The following is an 11,224-nucleotide window of genomic DNA, read 5'->3' as shown; positions in this document are numbered from 1 at the left end:
ATTGGAGAGAAGTCAACATCCAGGGGAAAGAAACGGAGATCAAGTGAGGAGAAACGTAGAATCAGTGGAGAAAAGCTCAGATCCAGTGGAGAGAAGCTCAGATCCAGTGGACAGAAGCTCAGGTCCAGTGGTGAGAAGCTCAAGTCCAGTGGTGAGAATCCCAGAATCAGTGGAGAAAAGCTCAGATCCAGTGGAGAGAAGCTCAGATCCAGTGGACAGAAGCTCAGGTCCAGTGGTGAGAAGCTCAGGTCTAGTGGTGAGAAGCTCAGGTCCAGTGGTGAGAAGCTGAGACCTAGTGAAGACAAGCTCAGATCCAGTAGAGACAAGCTCAGATCCAGTGGAGAGACACTCAAATCCAGTGGAGAAAAGCTCAGAATCAGTGGAGAAAAGCTCAGATCCAGTGGAGAGAAGCTCAGATCCAGTGGACAGAAGCTCAGGTCCAGTGGTGAGAAGCTCAGGTCCAGTGGTGAGAAGCTCAGGTCTAGTGGTGAGAAGCTCAGGTCTAGTGGTGAGAAGCTCAGGTCCAGTGGTGAGAAGCTGAGACCTAGTGAAGAGAAGCTCAGATCCAGTAGAGACAAGCTCAGAACCAGTGGAGAGACACTCAAATCCAGTGGAGAAAAGCTCAGTTCCAGTGGTGAAAAGCTGAGACCTAGTGAAGAGAAGCTCAGATCCAGTAGAGACAAGCTCAGATCCAGTAGAGAGATGCTCAAATCCAGCAGAGAGAAACCCAGTTCCAGTGGTGAGAAGCTGAGATCCAGTGAAGAGAAGCTCAGGTCCAGTAGAGACAAGCTCAGATCCAGTAGAGACAAGCTCAGATCCAGTAGAGACAAGCTCAGATCCAGTGGTGAGAAGTTGAGATCTAGTGAAGAGAAGCTCAGATCCAGTGGAGAGACACTCAAATCCAATGGAGAGAAACCCAGTTCCAGTGGCGAGAAGCTGAGATCTAGGGAAGAGAAGCTCAGATCTAGTGGTGAGAAGCTGAAATCCAGTGAAGAGAAGCTCAGATCCAGTGAAGAGAAGCTCAGATCCAGTGAAGAGAAGCTCAGATCCAGTGGAGAGAAACTCAGTTCCAGTGGTGAGAAGCTGAGATCCAGTGAAGAGAAGCTGAGATCTAGTGGAGAGAAACTCAGTTCCAATGGTGAGAAGCTGAGATCCAGTGAAGAGAAGCTCAGATCCAGTGGAGAGATGCTCAGACCCAGTGAAGAGAAGCTCAGTTCCAGAGATGAAAAGCTGAGATCCAGTAAAGAGAAGCCCAAATCCAGTGGAGAGGCACTCAAATCCAGTGAAGAGACTCTCAAATCCAATGGAGAGATACTCAGTGCCAGTGGTGAGAAGCTGAGATCCAGTGAAGAGAAGATCAGATCCAGTGGAGAGATGCTCAGACCCAGTGAAGAGAAGCTCAGTTCCAGAGATGAAAAGCTGAGATCCAGTAAAGAGAAGCCCAAATCCAGTGGAGAGGCACTCAGTTCCAGTGGAAAGAACCTCAGATCCAGTGAAGAGCTCACATCCAGTAGAGACAAGCTCAGATCCAGTGGAGAGATGATCACATCCGATGTAGAGAAACCCAGTTCCGGTGGCGAGAAGCTGAGATCTAGTGAAGAGAAGCTCAGATCCAGTAGAGACAAGCTCTCCAGTGAAGAGATGCTCACATCCAATGAGGAGAAACCCAGTTCCAGTGGTGAGAAGCTGAGATCCAGTGGAGAGATGCTCACATCTGATGGAGAGAAACCCAGTTCCGGTGGTGAGAAGCTGAGATCTAGTGAAGAGAAGCTCAGATCCAATAGAGACAAGCTCAGATCCAGTGAAGAGATGCTCACATCCAATGAAGAGAAACCCAGTTTCAGTGGTGAGAAGCTGAGATCCAGTAGAGAGAAGCTCAAATCCAGTGGAGAGGTGCTCACATCTGATGGAGAGAAACCCAGTTCTGGTGGTGAGAAGCTCAGGTCCAGTAGAGACAAGCTCAGATCCAGTAGAGACAAGCTCAGATCCAGTGAAGAGATGCTCACATCCAATGAGGAGAAACCCAGTTCCGGTGGTGAGAAGCTGAGATCCAGTAGAGAGAAGCTCAGATCCAGTGGAGAGGTGCTCACATCCAATCGAGAGAAACCCAGTTCCAGTGGTGAGAAGCTGAAATCCAGTAGAGAGAAGCTCAAATCCAGTGGAGAGGCACTCAGTTCCAGTGGAAAGAACCTCAGATCCAGTGAAGAGCTCACATCCAGTAGAGACAAGCTCAGATCCAGTGGAGAGATGATCACATCCGATGTAGAGAAACCCAGTTCCGGTGGCGAGAAGCTGAGATCTAGTGAAGAGAAGCTCAGATCCAGTAGAGACAAGCTCAGATCCAGTGAAGAGATGCTCACATCCAATGAAGAGAAACCCAGTTCCAGTGGTGAGAAGCTGAGATCCAGTGGAGAGATGCTCACATCTGATGGAGAGAAACCCAGTTCCGGTGGTGAGAAGCTGAGATCTAGTGAAGAGAAGCTCAGATCCAATAGAGACAAGCTCAGATCCAGTGAAGAGATGCTCACATCCAATGAAGAGAAACCCAGTTTCAGTGGTGAGAAGCTGAGATCCAGTAGAGAGAAGCTCAAATCCAGTGGAGAGGTGCTCACATCTGATGGAGAGAAACCCAGTTCTGGTGGTGAGAAGCTCAGGTCCAGTAGAGACAAGCTCAGATCCAGTAGAGACAAGCTCAGATCCAGTGAAGAGATGCTCACATCCAATGAGGAGAAACCCAGTTCCGGTGGTGAGAAGCTGAGATCCAGTAGAGAGAAGCTCAGATCCAGTGGAGAGGTGCTCACATCCAATCGAGAGAAACCCAGTTCCAGTGGTGAGAAGCTGAAATCCAGTAGAGAGAAGCTCAGATCCAGTGGAGAGATGCTCACATCCAATGGAGAGAAACCCAGTTCCGGTGGTGAGAAGCTGAGATCCAGTGAAGAGAAGCTCAGATCCAGTTTAGATAAGCCCAGATCGAGTGGAGAGACACTCAAATCCAGTAGAGAGAAACTCAGTTCCGGTGGTGAGAAGCTGAGATCCAGTGAAGAGAAACTCAAATCCAGTAGAGACAAGCTAATATCCAGTGGAGAGACACTCAGTTCCAGTGGAAAGAAACTCAATTCCAGTGGTGAGAAGCTCAGACCCAGTAGAGACAAGCTGAGATCCAGTAGAGAGAAACTCAGTTCCAGTGGAAAGAAACTCAGTTCCAGTGGTGAGAAGCTGAGATCCAGTGAAGAGAAACAGAGGTCCAGTGGAGAGAATTTGAGGACTGGTGGAAAAGATTTGATATCCACAGAAGATAAACAGCGGTCAAGTGCTGAAAGCTTACACTACAATGAGAAGTTGGAGGAAGGCTCAAGAAAGGAGAGTGAAACAGAAGAGGAAATTGAAACAGTGATAAAAGTTACTGATGGTGAAAGAGAGATAGGATCTCCTGATGAGATGGAAATTCCTTTAGAAAGTATAGAAAGAGAAAGAACTAGAAATGGTTGAGCCAAGGAATGAAGTTGATAAGAATGACTTGAATGAAGAGAAAAATATTACTGGAGAATCTGTTGCATTGGAAGAGAAAGATATGACAGATGAAGGTCCCAGTGGATGAAATGGATGAAGGATTGAAACAAGGTGGTGGGGGAGTATTGAAAACCAACGAGGAAAAGTTAGAGCCAAGAAGAACATTACTGATCCTGAAGGGTTCAAGATGAAAGAAGAGAGGAGAAAGCCACAGCCTAAAAAGTGTGGGAATGAAGGAGAACAAGAACCAGTGGAAGTGAAGAAGAATGGGAAAGATGGAAACAGGAATCTTTTGAGGAGAAAGAAAAGATTTAGTAATTTATTATAGAGGAAATTGGATATTGGGTTATTAAAGAATATTTGAGAAATCGATTTAAGATTGGAGATATGAGAAGGAGACTGCATACAGAGGAGGAAAAAGCAGGATAAAGGATAACCATGGAAGGTTGTGGACAAGTAGGCTGAAGTGCGAAAAATATCTGGAAGCAGATCCTGAAGAATGAGGGGACAAAAACAAGAGGACATGGAGATGAGCAACTTACAAGGTGAAAAAAGTAAGAAGCCATAATCCATAATAGTGATTATATTTGGTTTGTTTGTTTATTTTGCTGTTATTTACTTACTTTGGATTTGCAGTAGTAGGATTTGAACTCAGTCTTATAATTACTAAGCAAGTACTCTACCACTTGAGCCATGTCCCTGGCCCATATTTGTTGGTTTTCAGTTAGTTCCCTCCCTATTTCTGTACTTTGTCCTCCTATACAGCCAACTTACCATCTAATATGCCCACAGGGCTGTACCATCTGATTCTACCAATTGTATCTTTGCCAGTCTTCATATTTTAATCACTTCATCACAATCACTATTTCTTCTATATCAAACTCAAATCATTCATGCTCCATATGAAGTTGTCTTCTTTGTACCTGCATTGTTTCCATCTTTGACTTTTTTTTTAATTTTTATTTTTGTTGGTCATGGGGTTTGAACTCAGGACCTGGACTCTTTCACTCAATGCTAGAGCTCTACCACTTTGAGCCACAGTGCCACTTCCAGTTTTCTGGTGGTGAATTGAAGATGAGTCTCATGAAGTTTCCTGCTGGGGCTGGCCTCAAACCATGATCCTCAGATCTCAGCTATCTAGAGAGCTAGGATTACAAGCATGAGTTGCAGGTGCCTGGTTCCGTCTTTGACTTTTAATTATTATTTTAATAACGAGTGCTTTTTGTCTTCTTAAGTCTCTTTTTTCTTCTTTCTTTCTTTTTTTTTTTATGCTCAGTCGTGGGGCTTGAACTTTGGGCCTAGGTGCTGAACCTCAGCTCTTCAGCTCAAGGTAAGGGCTCTTAACACTTGAGCCACAGTGCCACTTCTGGTTTTCTAGTGGTTTATTGGAGATCTGAGTCTCATGGACTTTCCTGCACAGGTTGGCTTTGAACCACAATCCTCAGATCTCAGCTTCCTGAGTAGCTAGGATTACAGGCATGAGCTACTGGTGCTCAGCAAGTTTTTGTTTTTAAATAATTTAGTTGTTATTGTGAAGGTCTTTCACCTTTTGGGTTAAGTATTTTAGTTTTTTGAGGGCTATTGTGAGTGGAATTGTTTTCTTGATTTCTTCCTCAGCCTGTTTCTTATTGAGATATATAGAAAAGCCAGTCATAGGCTGGGAATGTGGCTTAGTGATAGAGTACTTGCCTAGAAGGCATGAAGCCCTGGGTTTGATTCCTCAGTACCACATAAGCAAAGAAAGCCAGAAGTGGTGCTGTGGCTTAAGTGCTAGCCTTGAGCAAAAGAAGCTCTGAGACAGTGCCCAGGCCCTGAGTTCAAGCCCCAGAACTGGCAAAAAAAAAAAAAAAAAAAAAAAGAAAAGAAAAGCTAGTTAGTCCTGAATGTTGGTTTTATAGCCAGGTAATTTCTAAAATAAACATTTTTCAGTTCTAGAAGGTTTTTGGTGGAGTCTGTAGAGTCCTTTAAGTATAGGCTCTTATCATCTGCAAATAAGGAATAACTTGACTGCTCTATTTAAATCCCTTTTATTTATTTTTACCTGCCTTACTGTTTGCTAAGACTTTTTTTTTTTTTTTTTTTGTCGGTCGTGGGGCTTGAACTCTGGGCCTGGGTGCTGTCCCTCAGCTCTTCAGCTCAAAGCGAGCGCTCTACCACTTGAGCTACAGAGCCACTTCCGGTTTTCTGGTGGTTTATTGGAGATAGGAGTCTCACGGTCTCTCCGGCCCGGGCTGGCTTTGAACCATGATCCTCAGATCTCAGCCTCCTGAGTAGCTAGGATTACAGACGTGAGCCACCAGCGCCCGGCCTGTTTGCTAAGACTTCTGTGGGGAGAATAGACACTTCTCTCCTAGTCCTGACTTTAGGAGAAGTAATTTCAGGTTTTCCCGATTTTAATCTGATGTTTGCTATATGTTTGTCAAATGTAGCCTTGAAGTTCAAGTATATTCTCTTCAGAATTTCTTCAGAGCTTTTTTTTTTTTTTTTTTGGTCAGTCATGGGGCTTGAACTCTGGGCTTGGGCGCTGTCCTTACGCTCTTCAGCTCAAGGTGAGCGCTCTACTGCTTGAGCCAGAACGCCACTTCCAGTTTTCTAGTGGTTTATTGGAGATAAGAGTCTCATGGATTTTTCCTGCCCAGGCTGGCTTTGAACTGTGATCCTCAGATCACAGCCTCCTGAGTAGCTAGGATGAAGGCGTGAGCCTCGGGTGTCCGGCTTTCTTCAGAGCTTTTATCATAAAAGAATGTTGAATTTTATCAGACCTTTTTTCTGTAACATTTGAGATGATTATATTATTTTTGTTCTTGGTTCTGTTTATGTGATACTACATTAATTTTCCTTTGTATGTTGATTTTTTTTGTCGGTTGTGGGGCTTGAACTCTGGGCCTGGGCGCTGTCCCTCAGCTCTTCAGCTCAAGGCGAGTGCTCTACCACTTGAGCTACAGCACCACTTCTGATTTTCTGGTAGTTTATTGGAGATAGGAGTCTCACAGTCTTTCCTGACCGGGCTGGCTTTGAACTGTGATCCTTAGATCTCAGCCTCCTGAGTAGCTAGGATTGCAGGTGTTAGCAACCGGCACCCGGCTTCCCTGAACTTCTTTTGCTCAAGGTTAGCACTCTACCACTTGAGCCACAGCCCCACTCTCAGCTTTTTTTTTTCAGTCATGGGGGCTAAGCTCTTCAGCTCAAGTCTAGTGCCCTACCACTTGAGCCACAGCACCACTTCTGGCTTTTTTTTGCTTATGAGGTGCTGAGGAATCAAACCCAGGGCTTCATGCATGCTAGGCAAGCACTCTACCACTGAGCCACCTTCCCAGGCCTCCCCTACCCCCCCCCCCCCCAAACTTTTTTTTTTTATTTTGAGATATAGTCTCATTAAGTTGTCAAAGTAGAGCTGTGGCTCAAGTAATAAAGCACTAGCCTTGAGCAAAAAAACTCAGGGACAGCGCCTAGGCCCTGAGTTCAAGCCCCCATGACTGACAAAAAAAAGGGGGGGGGGTGCTGGGAAGGTGGCTCAGTGGTAAAGTGCTTGCCTTGCATGGGGCCCTGGGTTCAATTCCTCAGCACCATATAAGCAGAAAAAAAGCCAGAAATGGTGCTCAAGTGGTAGAACGCTAGCGTTGAGCTGACAAGCTGAGGGACAATGCCAGGTCCAGAGTTCAGGCCCCATGACTGACAAAAAAAAAAAAAATCTTTAAGTTATCAAGTTTGGCCTCAATCTTGGAATCCTTGTTTGGCCTGTGGAGTAGCTGAGATTGCAGCCACTGGACCTAGCTGTCCTGCTTCCTTCCTTTCTTATTTGGGAGTTTTAAATACAAGGTCATGCACTGGGTAGACAAGCACTCTTCCAGTTGGAACACCCTACCCAGCCACATACCCCTCATCCCATTTTTGCTTTCATTTCTTTTTCAGCTAAGGTCTTTCACTTACCTTCTCTGGAATTAAGCTGACCCTGCTACCCCTGCCTTCCAAATCTCTGGGATTAAGCATGTAATCCCCTCCAGGTCCCACTATTGGATTTATCTGATGGTGCCCAAAGAGTGGCATGTGGTTCCATCCCGACCTGCAGTTGTTCTGTTCTTTGACTGGAAGTTGAGACCCAGAGTTCTGCTTCCCCAGCCCCTCCGGCTGCTGACACCCCCCCCCCCCCCTCACCTCCTCCCTCTGACTCACAGATTCCTCCTGCAGTTGTTTTGTTTGTTTGTTTATTTTGAGACTAGGGCTTGTTCATGTAGATCAGGTTAGTATTGAACTCCTATTCCAGTCCTGCTTTAGCCTTAGGAGTGCTGAGATCACAGGCATGTGCCCCCATACTTGTAATTACTTTTCTTCAGTCTCTCTCCACTATATCATAAGCTATAGTATTTTTTTTTGCTGGTCATGGAGCCTGAACTCTAGGCCTGGGCACTGTCCCTCAGCTCTTCAGCTCAAGGCTAGCGCTCTACCACTTGAGCTACAGCACCACTTCCGGCTTTTTTCTTTTTGCTTATGTGGTGCTGAGGAATCGAACCCAGGGCCTCAGGCATGCGAGGCAAGCACTCTACCACTGAGCCACCTTCCCAGCGATCATAAGCTACATAGAGATAAAAATACATACTTTGGGGAGTGGCTTAATGGTAGGGTACTTGCCTAGCATGCATGAAGCCCTGGGTTCAATTCCTCAGTACCATATAAAGCCGGAAGTGGCGTTGTGGCTCAAGTGGTAGAGTGCTAGCCCGAGCAAAAGAAGCTCAGGGACAGTGCCCAGACCCTGAATTCAAGCCCCAAGACCAGCATGCACACTCAAAGAATGAATTTATGTGGGAATCTTCTCTATTCTTGTGAATAATCAGCACACAGTCGACACTCAGGATGTGTTGGAGGAATGAATCAATCCATCACTTTAGTGGCTTTATTGGTTTCAATACCATTTAACATCTAGCAAGAAATTGCTGTGATACTTCACCCTCTCTCTTAGAATATTTCACATCATTTTTAAGTCCTAAAAGTCAGAGAATGTCCTTATCCCGTACTGGAACTTGCGGTTTCTCTATGGAGGGATGTGTTCTCAGCAGTTTGAGACATGCTCTGTTTTCTTCCTTCCAGCACAGCTCATGGAAGTCTACATCTATTTTTATTCTGGAGCTGGTTGCGTGGCCAGCTCTTCCATGGACGTGGCCTCTTTTCTTCCTGTCTCCACTATTTCTGCTTCTTCCTTGAGCAGCAATCGACAGATTGCTCTCCGCCTCCCCCCCCCCCCCCCCCCATCCTATAGAAAGTCTTATCCCATAGTTGGGATGGTAACATTGAGATACTGGGAATCATGGCCGGAGTTGTAAAAGTAAGCTTCAGACAGCTCAGGGCTTTGTGTTCTTGCTTGATGGTTTTGGTTGGCACTCTATTATTTCCAGCTCTTTGCTAGTTAATTGGAGACAAGTCTCATGGGTTTTTCTGCCCAGGCTGGCTTTAAACTACAGTGCTCAGATCTTACCCTCCTGAGTAAGCTAGGATTACACGAGTAAACTACTAGTGCCTGGAATTTTTTTTTTTTTTTTGGTCCGGTTGTGGGCCCTGAACTCTGGGCCTGGGCACTGTCCCTCAGCTCTTCAGCTCAAGGCTAGCACTCTACCACTTGAGCTACAGCACCACTTCCGGCTTTTTTCTTTTTGCTTATGTGGTGCTGAGGAATCGAACCCAGGACCTCATGCATGCAAGGCAAGCGCTCTACCACTCAGCCACCTTCCCAGCCCGAATGTTTTGTTTTTTTTTTTTTTTTTTTTTTTCCAGAGACACATTTGTGTTTCATTTTTAGTTTTGTTAAAAAAAAATCCTGATAAATCAGAACAGGTTTAGGAGTGATAGTGATGCAAAAGGAAGAAGCCTCAGGGTAGGGATGGGGGGGCTGTCGGGGGCAGGTGGCAGTAGTGTCTCCATCCCTACGCCTGGTGTCCTCTCCTGAAGACTATCCAATTCCAGAATGGGTGAGTCCTCTACCGTGTCTGTTCAATGTAGGAGGAGATGTCTATCTCATGAATGTTTTGTTTTTAAGATAAGGTCTTTCTGCCGGGCGCTGGTGGCTCACGCCTGTAATCCTAGCTACTCAGGAGGCTGAGATCTGAGGATCATGGTTCAAAGCCAACCCGGGCAGGAGAGACCGTGTGAGACTCCTATCTCCAATAAACCACCAGAAAACCGGAAGTAGCACTGTAGCTCAAGTGGTAGAGCGCTTGCCTTGAGCTGAAGAGCTGAGGGACAGTGCCCAGGCCCAGAGTTCAAGCCCCACGACCCACAAAAAAAAAAAAAAAAAAAAAAGATAAGGTCTTTCTGAGCTGAACGCTGGTGACTCAAGCCTGAAATCCTAGTTACTCAGGAGGCTGAGATCTGAGGATCGCAGTTCAAAGCCAGCCCAGGCAAGAAAGTCCGTGAGACTGTATCTCCAGTTAACCACCAGAAAACTGGAAGTGAGTGCCACTGTGTGGCTCAAGTGGTAGAGCACTTGCCTTGAGCTGAAGGGGCCCAGAGTTCAAGCCCCATGACCAACAACAAAAAAAAAAAAAAGAAAGAAAGAAAGAAAAGAAAAGCAAGCAAGCAAACAAGCAAGCAAAAAAGGATGAAACTGCCAGGACCAGGCTGCCACACAGACAGCCCAACCCCAGAGCTACACTGAAAACCACTGTGCTCAACTTTCCTCCTCCATTCTTTCTGCAGTAGCCTGCCAAAGCAAGCTTTGCCTGGGGGCGGGGCTGAGACTGTGTAACAACCCCTCCATTCACTGCGTGAAGAATTGCAGAATGAGTGTTTCAGTGACCAGTTTTGTTTTGTTTTATTGCTGGGCCTGGGTCTTGAACTCTGGGCCTGGGCTCTGTCCCTGAATTTCTTTTGCTCAAGGCTAGTGCTCTACCACTTAAACCACAGTGTCACTTCCGGCCTTTTCGTAGTAGTTTATTGAAGTTAAGAAACTCATAGACTTTCCTGCCTGGGCTGGCTTCAAACAGTGATCCTCAGATCTCAACCTCCTGAGTAGATAGTATTATAGGCATGAGCCACCAATACTCAGCTTAGTGACAAGTTTTTAAGAATGTAAATGTTGGGCTGGGAAGGTGGCTCAGTGCTAGAATGCTTGCCTTGCATGCATGAGGCCCTGGGTTCAATTCCTCAGCACTGTATAAGCCGGAAGTGGTGCTGTGGTTCAAGTGATAGAGCACTAGCCTTGAGCTGAAGAGCTGAGGAAAAGTGCCCAGGCCCAGAGTTCAGGCCCTATGACTGACAAAAAAAAAGCATAAATGTCAAAGAGGAAAAAATGGTGTATTTTCTTCCCCAGATCGGTGTATTCCTGAGACCATCGATGACTCTGCTAGCACAGGAGCTGTCATCTCTTATAAGAGACCTCCATGGGCACAAGGTCAAGACTTGGGTAGTTTCGGCATTCCAGGAGTCTTACTGTGCTGCAATGTACAGATTATGGCCGAATCATCAAATTTCTGTTCTCTGGCTGGATATCAGATGCACTTCACTGAGACCACAGAAAGAGAACTGAAGATGGAAACACTATGCCAAATGCCATGCCAGCCACCTGGTAAGTGCAGATGACCAGCTGGGGCTGGACTTAGAAGGTGAGGTAGGGGATGCGTGGAGGACAAACATTCTGAACAGAAAGAATAGTGTTGCCAATGGCCTATGACAGGAAGCTGTGTGGCTTCCAGGAAAAGGCCAGGCCAGGGGTTTGAGTATGACT

At 46.0% G+C, this 11,224-nt stretch overlaps 1 long non-coding RNA gene across 1 annotated transcript; it reads left to right on the top strand.

The window, feature by feature from the left end:
• The first annotated feature begins 377 nt into the window (after window positions 1-377).
• Window positions 378-764, top strand: LOC122105358. The gene is made up of 2 exons (XR_006147019.1): window positions 378-437; window positions 732-764. It is a non-coding gene; the product is annotated as an uncharacterized LOC122105358 (long non-coding RNA).
• Window positions 765-11,224: the final 10,460 nt, after the last annotated feature.

This window comes from Dipodomys spectabilis, unplaced genomic scaffold (genome assembly GCF_019054845.1).
Source record: "Dipodomys spectabilis isolate Male_0828 unplaced genomic scaffold, ASM1905484v1 ptg000030l, whole genome shotgun sequence".
Lineage (NCBI taxonomy): Eukaryota > Metazoa > Chordata > Mammalia > Rodentia > Heteromyidae > Dipodomys > Dipodomys spectabilis.
The sequence above is the reverse complement of the archived record's forward strand: the minus strand, read 5'-3'. Positions and strand labels throughout refer to the sequence as shown.